Source organism: Podarcis melisellensis, assembly GCF_964234715.1.
Source record: "Podarcis melisellensis genome assembly, chromosome: 8".
Lineage (NCBI taxonomy): Eukaryota > Metazoa > Chordata > Lepidosauria > Squamata > Lacertidae > Podarcis > Podarcis melisellensis.
The window spans coordinates 44046554-44065378 of NC_138540.1; the positions used below are offsets into that span (position 1 = coordinate 44046554).

The 18825-nt window shown below is 46.7% G+C and overlaps 1 protein-coding gene across 1 annotated transcript in view; it reads right to left on the reverse strand.

The window, feature by feature from the left end:
• Nucleotides 1–16274, reverse strand: part of ZFHX3 (zinc finger homeobox 3) — a 384144-nt gene extending 367870 nt beyond the window's left edge. The window contains exon 1 of the mRNA XM_081923280.1: nt 16256–16274. The gene's annotated coding sequence lies outside the window, so the exon portion shown is untranslated. The remainder of the gene's footprint in view (nt 1–16255) is intronic.
• Between the last annotated feature and the right edge of the window lie 2551 nt (nt 16275–18825).

Here is an 18825-nt window from a genome sequence, read left to right on the forward strand (position 1 = left end):
GTTCTGGATTTACAGAAGCCATTCTGATTTGACCCTGGAATGTCCTACTTTTCCTTAGGATGTCCCTATTTTCATCTGAGAAATGTTGGAGGCTATGGAGTTCTGTGACCCTCAAGTCACAAAGATGGAACTATACAAGCTTTAGTAGACATCTGAAGGCAGCTCTGTACAAGGAAGTTTTTAATGCTTAATGTTTTATTATGTTTTTATATATGTTACAAGCTGCCCAGAGTGCCTGGGGTATCCCAGTCAGATGGGCTGGGGAATTAATAATAATAATAATAATAATAATAATAATAATAATAATAATACAGTAATAGAATAGAATAGAACATCCCTATTTTCATTGGAGAAATGTTGGAGGGTATGGGTTCTGGCTGAATGCAGGGGCTCTGGCTTGGCTCTGTGGCCACACAGCTCCTATGTTGCTTCAGCAGGGAACAAACTGAACCTCACCCAGCCCTATGTGGCTGCAGCAGAACAGCTGTCTCCTAACCACAAGCCTGGCAGGCACTGGAAAGTTCTGCTTTGCTTAAAGGGCCCAGCCCTCTCCATTAGTCTCTTGCTGCAATGGAGTGGAGTCTCCGGTTGCAACGAGTCCTGCATGGAGCCTTCCAAGCCTGAGAATGGCATCCTCTGGCTGCAGGGTGAGGAGGAGGACACTGGCCCTGCAGGCTCCTCAGGTAGGAATGCTTCAGAGGGTGCCTACATACCCTTCCCCTTCTGCTTCAGAGTCTTACACTTCATCACCTGAAGAGCACTCCCTCTCTTAGTACCAATTTGACCAGTACCAATTTGACAAATCCGTATAACAAATATATTTAAGCAAGCACCTGCTCACTTCATTTTGTTTGTTTTATTATACAGTGTTTATATACTACTTCATTGTAATAAAACCCAAAAAGACTCATTTGACTACCACCACCACTTACTCCACCATGCTGGAGGCCAGGCCCTTCTATGGAAGTCCAGTTCCTTTTCTGAAGCATCTTAGCAGGGGCCCAAACCCTTGATGGTGCCTCTGGCTAGGTTTTGCCAGCAGGACCCCTAACCAGTTGGGGACAAACCAGACCATGCAAATGGCCCTCGGCTGCACTTCCTGATTGAATGGGGTGCACGTGGCAGAGTGGAAAAATGTCAGAAGTAGCTGCATGAGCATCGTTCAAAACCAGGTGTAAATCTAAATGATCCTGGGCACTCAGAGGATGGATTTGTCATTGGTTAGAAATATGGGTGAATCTGTAAATTTCGGTTTCTCTCAGCTTTTCCTTTTTTGCAGATTTTTTAAAAAGAAGTCCTCATGAAAATTCATCAGTATTTTAGTGTGAATTTCTCTGAATTTATACATTTTTGTTTGCAATGCTACCTACAATTTTACTGAGTGCAGGATGGAGGACTTGTGATGCATCATTGCTACAAATGTAAATGGGATGCAAAGCAGCCCCTGGTATGTTGTGACTGCTTCTTTGACCACTCTGAGCCGTTACAAATATCCACAACCATAAAGACAGGTAGAATTGCACACACCTGAATGACACCTTCTGCCTCCCTCAAATGGACCCGACTCCCCAGCTTGAATCTGTTTCTCAGTCAATTCCTCTTTAGCGGGGGTTACCTAAAGTTGACTTTGCCTCCCCATATCCTGCCTGGCCTGTTCCCTCAGGGTCACTTTGTGTTCTCAGGGAGTCAGGTGGGCCCAGATGCCTGGGATCTGGGATCTTTAGAAGCCTCGATTGCTGTAGCCAATTCCTCGCCATTCTGGTTCAGGGAAAGTAATAGCATCTGCGGCAACGACCCAGGTCATTCTCAAAGCCACACAGAGACCCTGTGACCAGGCTCTGCAAGGCCTCTTGCCCGGGGTCTATACGAATAGCAAATGGATAGCCACCTCCTCTCCTGCTTAAAAGGAATGTGCTCAGGGACATGAAGGCCTGCCCTTTGATCCAACTAGCCTCTCCTATTGCCTCTCTTTCACTGTGCAAAGGCACCCCCCCCCGACAACACACACACCCTCCCCACCAAAGCTTTGCCAACAGCTGGAGAATCACCTCTTTAATTCTGACACACGAAGGATGGTGGAAGGCACCCACCAGTTCACCTGCCTCCTGGAATTCAAAGCAATTCTTTGAACGTGATAAAAGACCCTCTTCCTCTCCCCGTTCCTCTCGCCTCCTTGAAGCCTGCCCAGGCCCAGAAAACCAGGTCTCCCCAGCCCTTAGATCCCCGCCATCAAGGGGTTCATTTTCTGTTCAAAACATGGCAGCTTAAACAAACAAAATGAAACAGAAATACAAGAGGAGAATTATCAAAGGGAAAGGAAGAGCAAGAAATAAATGAGAAATAGGTGAGCGGGGGTCGAAGGCGACAAAGCGAGGCGCTTGACCCACCTGGAGAGCAGACCGGGCCATCGCGTCCGTCTTGGCCAATCATGCGAGCTTTGCAACGGGCAGGAAAATCCACATGGGTTCATTTGGCTGGAGAGGGTGGCTCATAAACCTTACAGTGCTGCTATGAAAGCTCTCCGAATCTCCCCACGTTTCCCCTTGTCATACCGTGGAGATTGGCTGCTGGAGAAGTGGTGTTGGTGGTGGGGCGGGCAGGCAGGAGGGGGATTGGACTGATGTGTGTTGTGGGGGATCAGCTGGTGGGGGGGAGAGGGATGGCCAGAATTATTTTTTTTTTTAAACTGCGTAAAGCGAACGAAGAAAACAGTTTATACCTTTAGGGTCATGTGAGGGAGCCACTGGCAAAGATATATGCAAGACAACAGCAAAAGAGGGAAGAGGGAGGGGGAGAATGAGTGCGAAGGAGAGAGGCAAAAGCTTTCTATTATTCGGGACATTGGTGATGCACACGGAGGCAGTTGGAAGATTAAATTAAGTATTATATCTGCTGACCCAATTGCCATGGTTACCGGACAGCGGAAAATATTAATCAAGCCAAGCCTTTTCTGCTGAACATTCTGGGGGAGGCGGAGGTGGGTGGCGGGTGGGGGGGTGGAGAGAATGCTCAATATAAATATATACATATATATATATAGGCATTGCTCCGTCACACAAATGCTGTGGAGGAAGGCACCTGATATTGTCAAGATAAACCATTTAAAAATATTGCTGCTGCTGCTACTATTATTATTATTATTATTATTCAGAGGAGAGCAGATGTCACTGCAGAAAGCTATGCTTGGAGGACAAAGATATGGCAGCCTCCAGCTCCTTCTTCCAGCTGTTTTTTAAAAAGTATTTATTAATGGCAGCAAACTATGACATTTGGCTGATTGCAAAGGCAACGGCATCTCCAAGGCTCTTTGCATCCTTCCGCCCAGGAAACATCACTGCAGCTGAGTATCCCTCCTGACAGGAAAGGTAGCAGCCTGGAGAAATAAATGATGGCCCAGGTAGACAATGAGCAAAGACCGGCTGGAGAAGGCTGCCTAGGTGTGTCTCCTGCCAGCTCCTTCGTGTGCAAGACTAAGCCTCTGTTGCTACCACATCCATCTGCAGCTGCTGCCATTGCACACAGAATGAGAGCCATGCATACCTTCAGGAATGGTCCGAGTCTCACAACTGAAGACTGAAGCTCTGGTTCCACCATGTTAAGAGATGTAGGAGCTTGGTGATGAATTTGAACCAGACGCTATCCTTTGATAAGTTCATAGACAACTGCCGCCTTCCCTGTCTGTGCTTTCAAAATGGGGGTGAGAGCAGGGGTGGGGCATGAACCACTGAGCCCTGTAATTTACCTGACAACAGCCACCATCTTGCTGCTACTCCGGGGCCAGCAGGTGGCACTGTAGCTTCATCTGCTTCTACTCCCAACTGGTGGTTAGGCCGAAACAGGAACTTCTTCTTGATTGGCTCATTCAGATTATTTAACTTCCTGAGTCACTGAGTCCTGGACCCTGGTTGGGCAGGGTCCAACCATTTTTTCCTTTACCTTCCTTCTAGTGTAAAGCAGAAGAGTTCCCATGTCAGAGCAGACCAAGGGCCTATCTGACCTAACTCCCCTGCTCCCAACAGAGACCAGTCAGATCCCTCTGGGAAGCTCACAAGCAGATGAGCCAGCTGCCCCTCTGCCCCAGTTATCTGAACATGGAGGTTCCACTTATATGTCGTGGTTAATTATTACAGATAGATGTATCCTCCTCCTCCTCTTCTATGTATGTGTCTAATCTTTACGTTGTCAGCAGGACAAAGCAAAATGCAGTATCAGGCATTCAGTGGTGTATGCCTGCATGTGAAGATGGAGGGTCTGTTGGTCTGGTTTAGACTCCTAAAATATGTAGAGCTCTCTTTTCTTAGTCATCTTGCCCAGCATCTTCCTCCAACAGTGTATAGCCTAAAAAAGACCACAAGTAGGGCATGAAGGCCTCCCTGGCTGTCCTCATACACAGGATTTGGACCTCAGGAAGCAGGCAGCCTCTTCAACATATGCAAATGAGGAAGGCATCTACTTAAAGAAGCATTCTTTTCGTACAGGCCTTCCCATATTAATTCAGTGTACCGTATTTTATTTTTCTCCACTGCTGGCATTTTGATCACTTGGAAATTGTTTTTATCTTGTCTTTATGATATATTGCTTTTCTCTTTAATATACACTGGTTTGATATTTTCTAATAATAATTGGTTAAAAAGTCTAGCACAGAAATGTGAACAGAAATTCAGCTCCCATCTCATCGTTCTCAGACTGTCTATCGGGGTTTCATAATCTTTTTGGCTGTAGATATTTTAAATGCTACTCTTTTGGTCTTTAGTTTTGTAAGGTACCAGAAGTAAGTGATTGCTTGATTCCAGGTGTTCCAAATGTTCTGAAAGACTTCAGGGGTTTTAAAAAATGTTTTGAAATGCTTTCACATATGTATGCGTGTGTGTATATGTATATATATGTGTGTGTGTGTGTGTGTATAGATAGATGATAGATAGATAGATAGATAGATAGATAGATAGATAGATAGTATTATTTTTATCTTTATTTATTTTTCCTGTACTGAGATACTTTGGAAGGAAGGGCAGGATAGAAATCAATCAGTCAATCAATCAATTAAATACCTGTGTATTTTAGCAACACAGCTGTTTCTGTAAATATACTTCTGATAAGCAGAAGCAAAAGTACTGTGTATTAAAGACAACACTTAAAAAGAGCATTGCTGCCTTTAAAAAAATTTAAAATTTTTAAAATTAAAAAATGTTAATAATAAATATTCATCATAAAATAAACAGAACTACTCTACTGTATTACACCTTGGGGCTCCAATAATGTCATCTGCAAAACACTCTTTCCAGAAATACCTCCAGAATTGTAGTCACCCTACTCCAAAGTATTTCCAAAATTGTTTAATTAAATCCTTGCTTGGTGGTGGGAAAACTGCCAGAGGACGTCACAAGAATATTGCCATTCAAAAACTGTGTTACATATTTCCTATGAATTAAATAACAAAAGGCAGTCTTTGCAATCCAGTGGAGTGAACAGCAGCTGGCATACTTAAGTCCCATGCAATGATGTGGTTGAAATGCACCAAATTCTGTCTTGGAATGTGGTCAGTAATTTTTAGTCAATCCATTGAAAAGCAGACTGCGCTAAGTCTCAGTCCAGTGGTGTTGTTCTCTCAAAGGAAATACTCTCCCCATTTATTCCTTGACCCAAGGGAAACTCATGAAGAAGCTGGAGACCTTCCCCTGCCCCCCCCCCAGTAGTTGCCAGCATCCTCTGTATTGCTGTCTGTTTACTGCTGAGTCTTGCTGCCAAGATGGCAATCACCCCATCGCACCCAGCACCCTGATCCCTTGAGTCCTGCAATCTGGAGCTTCTTGGCTGTGCATTCTGGAGTGCCCAGACCCCTGAATCAGTGGCTGCTGCCTCTGCATAAGCCCTTCCCTTTGGCACTTCAGACATAACTCCTTCCTTCTTACCCCGGCAACTTACTCTGGATTCTCCTCCATCTGCCACCCTGCCCAGCTGCTTGTGGGATCCTCACAATCCTGCCCAAACGTGCCTCCTTCCCCTTGATCCAGCAACACCTCCCTCCCAGTTTGTCTGTTCCTGGCCCTGAGTCTTTGCTTTCTTCCACCCCACCAGCAGTAGCCCAGCCGGCCAGAGGCTCATGGGCAGTACCTGTCCGGCCAGTAATCCTTTCCTGCCTGGAAAATGATTACCCTGCCATGGCCAGTGTGGACGGCTTAGGGCAGCTGTGTCATATAAATTGTCAGCAATGACCATAAGCACTCAGAGAAACACTTTAATTCTTCACTCCCGCCACCGTGGGCTGATATATTCTTTCAAGGTCATTACCCAAGGCTAGGGGGGTCGCATGATAAACGAGTGACAGGCCCAATGAGGGACGGTGTGCCTGAGCAGGCCTTACATTAATTAGACAGAAGCGCTAGAGAGGAAAGGTGGCTGGGCCAAAGAAGGGGAGGGGGAGGGCTGGCCCAGGCTCTCTGGGATCTCTCACCCTTCCCTTCCCCTCCTGCAGGCCAGGAGACCAGTTGGCCTCCCTCCCTTGCCAGGTTTAGCAGCTTTACTTGTAAAACTACATATCAGATGTAAACAATACTTCATTTCTGCTTTGCAAGGACCGGGGCATCCCTCTCTGCCTGTGTTCTGCTGGGTCTGCTACTTGCCCCCCACCCCTGCTTCACAGTGGACTACAGAAGAGTAACTTGCAATGAATGACACATCCGAGAAACAGCAAAAATAAATTGCTCAAAGCCAAGGAAGAAAGGCGGCACCATGTGACATTTCTCGAAAGGCATTGTTGACAGGCCTGGTACAGCCACCCGCCTTGTTAGGTTGAAAGAGCAGTAAGAGAATTGCTGGGTCAGTTCACACACCCACATTTGTCACTTGGTGGCTACACCCTCAAGTATCAACTTGCACATCCAAATGAGGCATCCAGAACCTAAAGTAAATGTACAAGAACCTAAAGTACTGTACAAAATGTCTATGGGTAGAATCACCGCACACATTCAGCCAACACTCAGCACATGTTGAATAATCAAATTATGAGGAGTCTAGCGATGTTGGTGAATGTGTGAACTCACACACTGAATCAGTTTTGTGTGGAAGCTGCTGGGTGCACCTGAGCACTTGGTTCCTTGAAACCAGAAGAGGGGGTCTGGATAATATCACATCTCCCCATGTTGAGCAAAAGATTCTTGTATTTCAGGGGGTTAGACTAGATGATCCTCGTGGTCCCTTCCACCTCTACAATTTGTGATTCTAAAGATATAGAGCTCAGCCACCTCTGTTCCAGCTTTTTAATTGGGTGTTACTGCAGGTGTGAAGGGATCCTGGTTACAGCTGCTACCCTTTGGTGAAAAAGGCTCCCAGTTCGTACTGAACCATCGGTTGCATGTTGTATTTGGGGTGGGGTTGGAGATAGAGTGGAGCAGATGGGTGCAATCCCAAATAGCAACAAACAAAGCCACCAAGTAATGGTGCAATGGGCTGCACCTCTGGCCTCCCCTGCCCCCTGCCATCCACATTCACCCAACAGCACGTGCAGGAGTGAGGGGTCTTCCTGACTAGTGCAAGCCCTAGTGGGTGTGGATGGGTGTTCCTCCTTGGGTGCCCACCCATTGCTCCCCACTATGAGAAGAATGATTTGAGATGGCGAGCTGATTTTGTTCTTTATAAATCAACCGCTGGCTAGTCCTGAATCCAGCACTGCATCTGTTCCTTGCCTGGATCTGTGTACGCATATCAATGATTTCTTGATCTTCCTGCCCTTCGAGGTACAAGTGTAGGCAGACGTGTAAGGAAATATTTGGTGTGTGCCTGCGTGGGCGTATTAAAAGGGTTCTATGCTCTCGCTTTCTCTTCCTCGTTTTCTCTGGTTACTCTCGATAATGCTGATTTTACTGCATAAAAAGAAAGCCCCCCAGAGCATTCGGCTCTTCCCACCCCCACCCCTGCCTGCCTTCAATTCCTCATAAAGCCTCTGGCCTTACACTGCTGTTTATCACCTAAGGCAAACTCTCTCTCTCTCCCCTCCACCCAATCCCATTTCTTTAAATCTCTAAACCACAAGGCAGTGTGTGAGCAACACCGTGGGTCAAAATATCAAAAGCCGGAGCTTTCTCCGGTTTCCTCGATAACACAAACCATAAAAGGAGGCAGTTGCCCTGACCTTAGCTGGTGATGCTGCACGATGGTTCCCGGGCAGCCTGCACCCAGTCACACCGGCAGGTGATGGGACTGGCTGGGGCTCCAGCAGGTGTTAATGATGGAGAGGCAAGAGCAGAGGATGAATCTCAACTGCAAGGAGGATGCAAGGACAGCATGGGATGGGTTTCATCCTGCAGACAGCACCAGAGAAAAAGCCGCCTAACCCCACAACCCAGGTATCATTTCAGAAACTGTACGCCCCGTTCTGGTGTTCTCGAGGGCGAATGCATCAGAAACAGGAGGGAAGTAGGATGCAACCATTCACAACAGCCCCATCCTTTTGGACAGCAAAGGTTGCAGAACGGCAGCAGAAGAAGTTCAGTACAAATCTGAAAATGACTGGCCTGCTCTCAGCTTTGCAGCTTGGCTACACAGCTCTCTCTCTCTCTCTCTCTCTCTCTCTCTCTCTCTCTCTCTCTCTCTCTCTCTCTCTCTCTCTCTTTCTCCCCCCCCCCCCACATAACAGTGGTTGTCCATTCCCATCCTCCAGCCCACTCCAACTCCCCAAAATCAAGCATACATTTACAACTTTTGTTTCCCAATGTTTGGGGCGCCATGCCCCTTAGTGTATTTTATATATACCCTTAGTGTATTTTATATATACCCTTAGTGTATTTTTGAAAAGCGACAGCCACTCTAGAAGCTGGCATTTCTGCAGGCCTGTAATGTGCCCTGGGGTGCTGCTTTGTCTCTTTGGGCATTCAGCCCCTCTACTCTTTGCACTTAGAAAGTCTTGTCTCTAACAAGCCTCAAGAACGTGAGAATGAGGGCCTGAAACTGCCTGTCACCAAAACTTCAGAAAAAGTCCTTATGTTGGCTGGCTCAATCCAAGCCCTGAATCTGAGTCTGCTGGCCTGGTCTTCCTGTAGTGACTACAGGGCCAGACTCAATAAAATGTGGGCCACACAGAACATGTACATATCTCACACCTATGCAGTCAGTGTGCACACATGGCTGAATCACCTGCCCATAAAGCACACAAACATGTAGAAGGGCACATCTAAACCACGGCCGGCAGCAGCACCTCCATGAAGGATGGGCTTCAGAGATGAAAGAGACTTGTCTCACGCACGTCAGGCAAAGGCTGCCATTTTGAACAGCACTTTCCCTTCCATCAGAAGAAACACCCCAAAGACCAGACTTCTTTCCCACCAAAGGGCACGTCCGCCTCCTGTCCGCCCCTCCCTCCTGCCCCACTTGAGGGCATGAACCAGCCGTGCGGAAGGAGTGGGGAGGGCAGCTGCTGCCCCATCTCACCTACGTCCTGTCAGCCTATGGACAGGCATTTCCACACAGCCTCTCTTATTTACGCACACGTGCAACGCGTCTAGGAGGAGAGAGCGCCTATCTCTGTGGTTATGCCTGCTTGTCTCCAGGATGAAAAAAAATACACAGCACAGTTACTCAAACACATGTAAATATCGCTCTAATCCCATTTGTTTGGCAGACCATATAAAGGCTAAGAAATGAAAAATGCACTCACACGCCCTCTGACACCCTGGCCCAGCGCATGGAGGGGAGCGCTCTCCCAGTGGCTGGCTCCTGGCTCCCTCGCCTCCCTCGCGCTTTGCTGCTAAGAAGATACTTAGAGCGCAGGGATTGCTCACAATCTGGCTGTGTGATCCACATACATGAGTTGTAATATGCCTGCTCCTATTTCGCTGCCTCTCCCTCTGCCTCTCTCCCCCCCCCCCGCCAGCCCATCTCTCTTGTTCTCATGTTCAGTGGTTATTTTAGCTTAATGCAATGACATCACACGGCTCCCTTCATTAGGCAGAGCCCTCGCCGTGCTGCGCGGCTCCCCTGATCACTTCCAAATGATGAGATTTAGGGAGGTTGGATATTTATTGCCGATCAGTCTTAACGTGGGACGCTCAGCTCCAGGGTGGCGGGGTGTGTGTGTTGGTGTGTCAATTTCTCTGCCCAAGGTGTACACAAGGGGGGGGGTTGCACAGCGCGGGTGACAGCTGTGTTGTGGCTGTTTGTGTAAGCTGGCGGGGGGTGGGGAGAGAGAAGGCGAGAAAGTGAAAGGGGGGCTTTATTACACATTTTCATTTTTATACAGCAGGCTCGAATAGCTATAGGTATCTGCCCATAGCTCAAGCCTTTAATCGGTGGAGTTTTTATATCAAGTCTGAATGAGGAAACTCCAGTAGGCCCTGGGAGGGGATGGCGGGTGCAGGGGGGAGAAACCTCGCTTTTCAGCATCGCATAACAGCATCACAAAGCATCAGTATTAAAATGTGCACAATATATTATTTGCTTTGATAATTGCAATAATAATATTTTTTAAAGTAGTTGTGGTGGTGGTGGTTGTTATTAATTGTTAAGCTGCTGCTGCTGCTGCTGCTACTAATACTAGTAGCAACAACAACACCCATTTTTCTTTTTATTTCCTGCACACACCCTTTTATGTTTTATCTTCTACCTTCTGGGCTTTTGGATATCTCCATCATTTTATCAAAAGCGGCAAATGCTAAAGGACCAGCAAAGGCCAAGCAGTGGTTCAGCAGGAATGCTGAGGAGGAGGGAGAGAGATGTCATCAAATGAGCTTCCCATTATTATGGGCTGTGGTGGACTGGCTGGGTTCCTGGGACGCCAGAGAGCCCTGAAACCCTAAATAATCAGGTTGCCAAGAAGGCTAGCCTGGGGAGGGCGAGGTTCAAAGTCTGCTCCTGGAAAGACAGACAAACGCCGGCGTTTCTCCTGCAAAAGGCTATGGCTTCATTCAAGTATTTTCCTTCAAAATCAGGCCAGCACAAATCCCCGCCTGCAGAATATATACTCTGTGCCCTCCCTCGATGGGCTAGGTAATCCCTTGAATTAAGATTTCTTCTTTTTCCTGAGGGTTTTTATTTAACTGTTCTTAATAAATGAGAGCATTTAGGCACGTTTTGTTCTGCAGCCCTTGCTGGGACCAAAATTGCTACATTTGCTGAAACGCCGTTCCAGATGGCGTGTCCCCCACCCAGCTCCCTCCCCAAAAGGGCTTTTCTGCTTCTGCTTCTGGCTGCCTCTCTTTCGCTGCTGCTTGGCTGGGACGGAGGGGCAGCCGCTGCGGGACCTGGACAGCTCCCTCGCAGAGCCACAAAGCCAGGCAGGAGGAGGCCTGGCTGGCTGGCTGGCTGGCTGTCGCAATGGAGCCCCTCCATACATTTGTAGCAGCAGCAGCGGCAGTCTCTGGACTTGAACCCCCTGCCCTCTCACCTCAGGGTCTGATATGACTCCTCTCTCTCTCTTCCCCCACAACTCCCTGCCCCCACTCTCTTTTCTTCCGGCTCCTCTATCAAGCAGTGATGTACTCAGGCTGGCTGTGAATAAATGTAAGTGACCCCCACCCAGCCACCCCCACTTCCCTGAGCCTTCTGCAACTGCTGGAGAGGGAGAGAGAGAGAATGAGAAAAAGAGAGAGGAGGAATGAGAGAGAAGAAAGTGAGGGAGAGAGAGAGCAAGCAAATGGCCCCGACTTCCTCCCAGGTAATTAAAGGGTCTGTTTTCAAGGTTGCGTGGGTAAAAGACAATTTGGCCTAATGAAGCATTGATCGGCCAGCACTAAAGGTAGAAAAAGAGATGCTGACTCTCATCCATTCAAAGGTACCTTTCACTGCTGTAAAGCAGAGAACCGGGGATTGTTCTGGCTCAGCTGTCATTGCCTATGACCTGCTTTAGGGGGGGAAAGATGAGAATTTGCTTTAAATTTATTTCGATTCTGTAATGGCGCCGAGGTATATTATATGTCAGGCTGGGTACGATTATTAATCAGTGGGAAATTATATTTGCACGTGTGCGTGTGTGTGCTCTTCTCTCCACCCCCTTCCCCTTTTCTTCCCCCTTTTCTGCTTCTACCGAATATTGCGTCCTTCATTATTCACATTAAGACCCCCACCAATCAGCTCTTCGGATGCTGAATGCGTGAGGTCAGTTATGGAGATGCAGGAAATTACTGCGGATTGGTGGGGACATTTTTGTCAATTTGTAAGCAAAAGCCGGCGTTATTGCAAGGTTTTCATCACTGTCGATTTGTGCCGGTACAAGATATCTCAAAACAAAACCCTCCAAGGCACTGATGGCGGACGAGGCAAAATATCTGAGCAGAAATCTTTAGGCGCCGATATTAATGTTCCGGCAATCAGAGAGAGGAAGTGTGTAATTTTTCCACTTGAGACCAATCCAGTTCTAAGCCAAAAGCCCTAAAACCTGCCTCCGGTGGCATTTAAGCCTCATCCCAGCCAGGTTCTGGAGCTGGCAAGCAGGCGGACAGCGGCCTCCGTACATTCCCCTCAGCTGCTGGCCACCCTGACCCCTCTGACCCCTCAATTATTTCATTCACCAAAGGACCAAGTGATCATAAATGGGGGAACGGGAGGAAAATGGGGTACAGCAAATTTGGGTGAGGGAGGCAGGAGGGGGACCTGTACCGATTGCGGGACAAGCTGAGTCTTCTCCAGCGAGCCTTTGCTCCAAACCGGGCACTGCTGCTGGGTCTTGCGAGAGGCCCCTGGGCTCAACAATGGAGCGTCCCTTCAGAGCACCAAACACAAAGGGGATTTGCTCTCACGCTGTCCGCATTGTGCAGCTCCTCTCGGTCTAAACGGGGCCGCTTTTTGCCCTGATTAAGACGAGGAGGGGAAAGAGAAACCGAGCCCCGCATCTTTTCTTCTGCAATACAGATGCCGCGTTTCTCCCTCTCCCTCACGCACGGTGCAGTTCCCTGCTCTTTCTAAGGTGCCTTCTGCAACCCATCCTCATACCGACTGTTGCATTTCGTAGTCTCTTTAGGTGAGCATCACCCCTCTGCCACCCTAACACTAAAAAATAAATAAATAAAATGGAAGGGGGTTCAGAGGAGAGGGCAGGAAGGTGGACAAAGGACAGAGAAGCCAGTTAGGAAAGAGGCCGTGGGAGGCAGCTCACATACAACACATTTTGTCATGTGTGGGTCCTTTTCTTTTGGGAACAGTGCTGCTCTAACGTGTAGGATTTCACAGATGTGCAAAGTGCTGATCTCTCTTCCTCCGTTGTCCCCCTCCCCATTCTAAGCATCCTTCAAAATGGCAAAACGGTGGCTCCCCCGATTGTGTCTGCACAAGGAGGAGATGTTGCCGGGAGGCCGGCGGAAGGCAAGCGGCTCCGAGCTCCCGGAACTGATGGAGACAAAGGCCACTTCCCTGTCACCTTCGCCCAGCTTTTCAAAAGAGCATCCCCCGAAACACAAAGCGTCAGCGGGAAATGGCAATTTTATGAATCCTAATCAATCAAAGGGCTTATTAACTCAATGTGAAGCCAGATTAAAATCTTTAATTATAAATCGTGCTGAAAGGAAAAACAAAATGTACTTATGGTACATTGAAAATTCCGGATATTAACATTGTTGTTATTATCTCTGGCAATATTAAATCCCCCCTCCCTCCCTGCCTTGCAACGGGCCCACCTTCCTCTTATTCCAAAGAACAAGACGGCAGAGCAAAACCTCATTTTTCTTTTCTAATCTTTTCTCTCCCCCCCCTTCCTCCCAAGGCTTATTAAAATGTATTCTTTTCTATTGCACACCAGGCAGTTTGCAGGGAAGCTGGGGGTGGGGAGCAGGGGGGGCATTCAGGAAACCCCATTACAGCTGCACAGTGAGCGGCAAGAGGCCGAGGAGGCTCTGCTGCTTTATTAAGGGAGGCGAGTTAGAGTTACGGGGCTGGTGGGGTGGGTGGGGGTGATGCAATCAAATGTGAAGCATTTTCTGCTAATGAAAGAGGCATGCATGTCTGTGCAAGGGGGTGTGATTGGCAGGGCTGCAGATTGGGAGCCACAGGAAGGGCCTTACCTCAAAGCCACTGTGTGAGAAAAGGCAAGGGGTGCTATTTTCATCAGGCAGACATTTGGGAAATGACCACAGCAAATTTAATCACAGTTGGAACAGGGCGGGGGGTGAGGAGAGAGAGAGAGCACCAGAGTCGCATGTTTTATTTATTTGTTCAAAGTCACGGTCATCCTATTGTGTCATTCTGTCATTTCACACACACACACACACACACACACACACACCTCCTCCCTATTTCCATTGTTCACGCAAGGCACAGGAAAAAATATATATAACCCCCCTCCTTTTTGGGGGAAGACAATCCAGGAGAGGCCAAAGGTTTGGCCAGAGAGAGAGCAAAATGGGGGCTTTTCATATTCAAATCATAAAAGCAAAATGCATTCTACATTGTGATGCTAAAACCTGCATCTTTCATGCATCTGCTTGACAGGCTGCTTGCCTTGTTCCCTTGTCTTCATCCCCTCTCTGTTTTGTGCAATATAGCCTTTTTAAATGGAGGGGGGAACTGCCATCTAAGCCCCTTGCAAGGGTCTGATTTGCAGCGGGTGAGGAGGCATTCTTAGTGCTAATCAAAACAAATAGGAGAAAAGAAAACCCAGGGAGCTCACGGGAGGCAGCCTCCCCTCCCTCCTCGCTTCCTTCTGTACATAGTTCCTGCTTCTGCGCTCCAGGTCTCCTCCTCCGATTTATTCCTAAAGCTGCCCCATGCCCTGAAATCTGTTGTCAATGTACTGCTCTCTGCTGAAGCCCGGTGGAGGCACACAGTCGCCAGGAAGGCAAGAGGATGTGGGCCTGGGGAGGGTGAACGGGCCCTGTATGTGGCTTTTTCCCCATCCCACCCCACGCCTAGAAAATATGTCATAACATATTTTAATATTTTCCTAATTGTTTGAGAATTGCTTCCAATCCTCACCCTGTAAAAAAAAAACCTGGTTTAGGACCAAATTTGAGACTATCACTACTTTGAGCTATTTTCTTGCCTGTGTACTGCAATCCACCTGAAATGTGTCCCTTGTCCAGGATAGGTCATGCTGTCTGCTGAAGGCAGGCAAAGCACCTGCACCCATTGGGGTCCCTCTGCAGGGTCACAAGCACCTGTTTCACATAAGCAGCAAAGATGTAGGAATTGTGGCGGCAGTGGGAGGGAGAGGCTTTTATATTGCAAAGCCAGCACGATTGCATACTTTAGTTCCTGGTCTTTAAATGAGAGGCAGACCCATATTCAAGTGGACCCTTGTATGCTTCATTCATAAGAGGAGGAATTTCATATTCATAAGAGAAAAATGCAGGTTGCTAACAATTGATCAGATCCCCCCCCCCCCCGCTTCAAGATACATGGCATCTACTTTACAAACCCCCCACTCCAATGCACCCCATTCTGTAAAAACCTTAATTGCACCAACTCCTTTGAAGAAGAAAATGCAGGACACCTAATCTAGAAAGCAACCTAGAAAGAAGTAAAAGCTCCTTGCAACCATATTTCAGGAGGGAAAATCCTTTCGTGTGTAAACTTGGTTTTTCTTTGCTTTCCAATACTTTAGAACTAGCTGGTTAGATGGCAGGTAGATAATAGACAGACATATGCCACTGTATTTCTATATTTAAAAATCCATTTAATTGAGGTCTAAATAATTATCCTATTTAAGCATTTTCTAAACATCTTTAGGAAAATTTGTAACAGATTTGTGTACAGCTAAATTAATATATTGGAACCTTAAGAAAGGAATCAAATATTTAAACCATGCATATATCTCTGGGAGATCCCACACATATTCAAACCAATTCATATATGGCACATTTGCTAAAATACTAGCTTAAATATCAAAATTATTTGGCTCTTTTTCTCTGCAATTTATTTCCATGTTTTTTCCTCATAGGATGTTGGGTTTAGAAACATGTTTGATGCCTGTCAGCATATTTAAAACAAGGCTTCCATGCAGTTATTTTTCTCGATTCTGTCTTAAACTTTATTTCAGAATATATACATTTTTAAAGAAAACTGTTTCAATTATCTCTTGAAATCCCTTGCCAAGAAGGGATTACATTTTTGTATGAATTTTACCCAAAATATTAAATGTGCAGGATCAGCAGAGACAAGAGATCAGAGGAGGGAAATATTCTATTTTCAAATTTAGGTGCAAAAAACAAAATAGAAAATAAATACTGTGCAACAAAAATATTCAAGAGAGAATTGATACAGCTATCTGACAATTAATAATGTTTGTATGAGAAATGAAATTATTATTACAGTGTGGAATAGCAAGGAACAAACTTACAGGTATAGGCTTTGAACAGTTCTCCAAAAGGAAACAGCTGCTCCTATCCTGGTGGGGGAAAGGAAAATACTTCAAATGTAATTTCTTAAAGAAGGAGGGAAAGGGGGGGACCAAAAAATAACTATTTTTTATGGGGGGGATTAATGCACCGTTAAAAGGTAATAATAAAATGTGATTATTATTATTATTATTATTATTATTATTATTATTATTATTATTATTATTAGTGTGTACTGTTTCAATACCTCCTGCTACACCTTTTCTGCTTTACACACACACCACACACATATTCAGATGAGCAGCCGAAGGAACACACACACCCCAGCCGTTCCAGGGGACAAAAGGGGGAACAGCCGAGTGAGTGCCGCCAAACAGTTTAATCTGGATTAATCTTGCACTACATTGACTCCCTAAACCTCACATTTTCGTTATGCAAAAGCCAATTGGATTTGCCTGCCCTCGGGCTCCTTCGGTCTGGAGTCTCCAGGTTCAGACCCAACCATTTATCTTGATCGTTTCCAAGCTACTTGGACAGAAGGAGCGGGAGGGGGGGCGGAGGGGGGAGGCGATTGTTTCGTTTGTTGTCAGAGGGCATTGATCCGCCCTTCTGTCTGCTGGTCACCGAGGGGAGGGCAGCCCCCGGAGGAGCCCTTCCAGGCTCGGCCAGGTCAGCAGAGAGACAGAGAGAGAGGGAGTCCTATTGAGCCATGACCCAAATGAGCGCTCATTGAAGGAAACGGGGATTGGCGTCGGGATCGTTCGGAGACACCCTCCGTAACACTTAAACAAGTCCACTCTGTTAATGCCGGGTCACCAGGGACCCATCAAGACCTCTCTCCTGACCATTAGACCCTTTGATGGAGTGGACGATAAACTTCCCAGGACAGCTCGGACACTGGACTTGAACGTGGCTGCAGGACGAGGCCTGCCTGGGATGGCACAGATGGCTGCTGACTGCCCCCCCTGCCCCGGTGGGGGGGGGTGACTATATGTATCGGGACTGGAGATTAGGCAGAGCCAAAGCAAAGCCACGTGGCCGGCACAGGCCCCCTGGAAATCACGGCTGCAAACGCAGCCAAATTCCAGAGGCTGCCGGCTCCCCCCCCCCCCCACAACTGCCTTTGCCGTAGCAATCTCCGTTCCCCCAGCCAGATCCAAGGCCGGGCATTTGGGTATCTTTTGGCTGCTGTTGCTTCTATTCCGCGTGAAGGGAGGAGGAGGAAGACAAAGTCTTTCTCTTTCAGAGGAAAAAATAATGACAAATCTGAGACCCATCAACTGGTTTGGGGGACACGATAATGTCAAGGCAGTGCCTAAGAGAGAATTAGTTAAAATGTTAAAATCCTAATTGTTTCAATTACAAAAGGTGATGTTTATAGCAGTCGGCACAGCAGAACAAATACAATACTCTAATTAGTCCAAAATAATAATAAAAATGCAGCAGGGGCTATATGACCGTTTTGGTGTTTTAATCCATGTACTGATATATTAGTATTTGCACAGATTCTTCCCAGGTGCTCACTAAGATTTGCTGTTTCAATTTTTCCACAAGCCAAAAGGATGCTACTTTTTTTTTTGCAGAGTACTTGCTTGAATTATCAAGCTTTTATCCTAGTTTTACCACCTTGCCTCCTCCTCTCTGGAGAATTGACTGATTCTGTGTTAATACAGGAAATGACACCAAATTTTGCAGAGACCACACTAGGAGAAATTGTCATTTCTTGCAAAGCTCTTCTGAAAGATTTTCCCTCAAAGTAATGAATATTGCATTGATTTGCAACGAATATTTAAGTAATTAGCAGAAACAGTCACTAATAAATGGCTAAGGAATTTGGCAAAATTCACTGGAAAATGAAGCTGGCCTTTATTTAAAATATTTCATGAATAAATAGCTGCAGGATATTATTTTTTACCTAGCATGTAACTAATGGTGGCACGGCAAAAGAAAATGTCAGAATAATTCTGATTATTTAAACATCCCTCTCCCAGTCAAACCTGAAGAGCTTTTGACTGAAGAAACAGCCGTGTCCTCACTGAGGCAGCTTGTAACCTTTCCAACTTGTTCAAATTTAGGCTGTTTTAAATGAGCCACTTTCAGCGTGACACAATGGTGCCTCTCCCCCCCTTTTGTGTGCTGAATGCACCGTGGTTACTCAGCGATGACAAGGAAATGGCATTTCCCCAGAATTCAAAACATGCAATATTTTGTTACTGGGGAAATGTTAACACCTCTTCCTCCCCCATCCCAAACCCAGCACACCCTATTGCAACGCTCTGGTCAGCTAGTTGACACTCACATTTGTGACAAGCCCCCCACCCCACAAAAAACCCATTCCTGTCTCATTTAGTGATTCTCCCCCTCCCAATTTACATTGGGTTAGTTGCGCTTCGTAGCCCTTGGAATCAACGGTGCTGTAAATTGTGGTCAACTTATCCCCCACTTTTCAATGAGACCAAAGTTCATCTAACTCAGCCTCGATCCAAATCATTATTTTCCGCATTTTCGCCAGAGTTCCCTCCTCCTAAGCCACGGGTCAAGTTGCAATGACGAAAACAAGCAGAAAACCGCT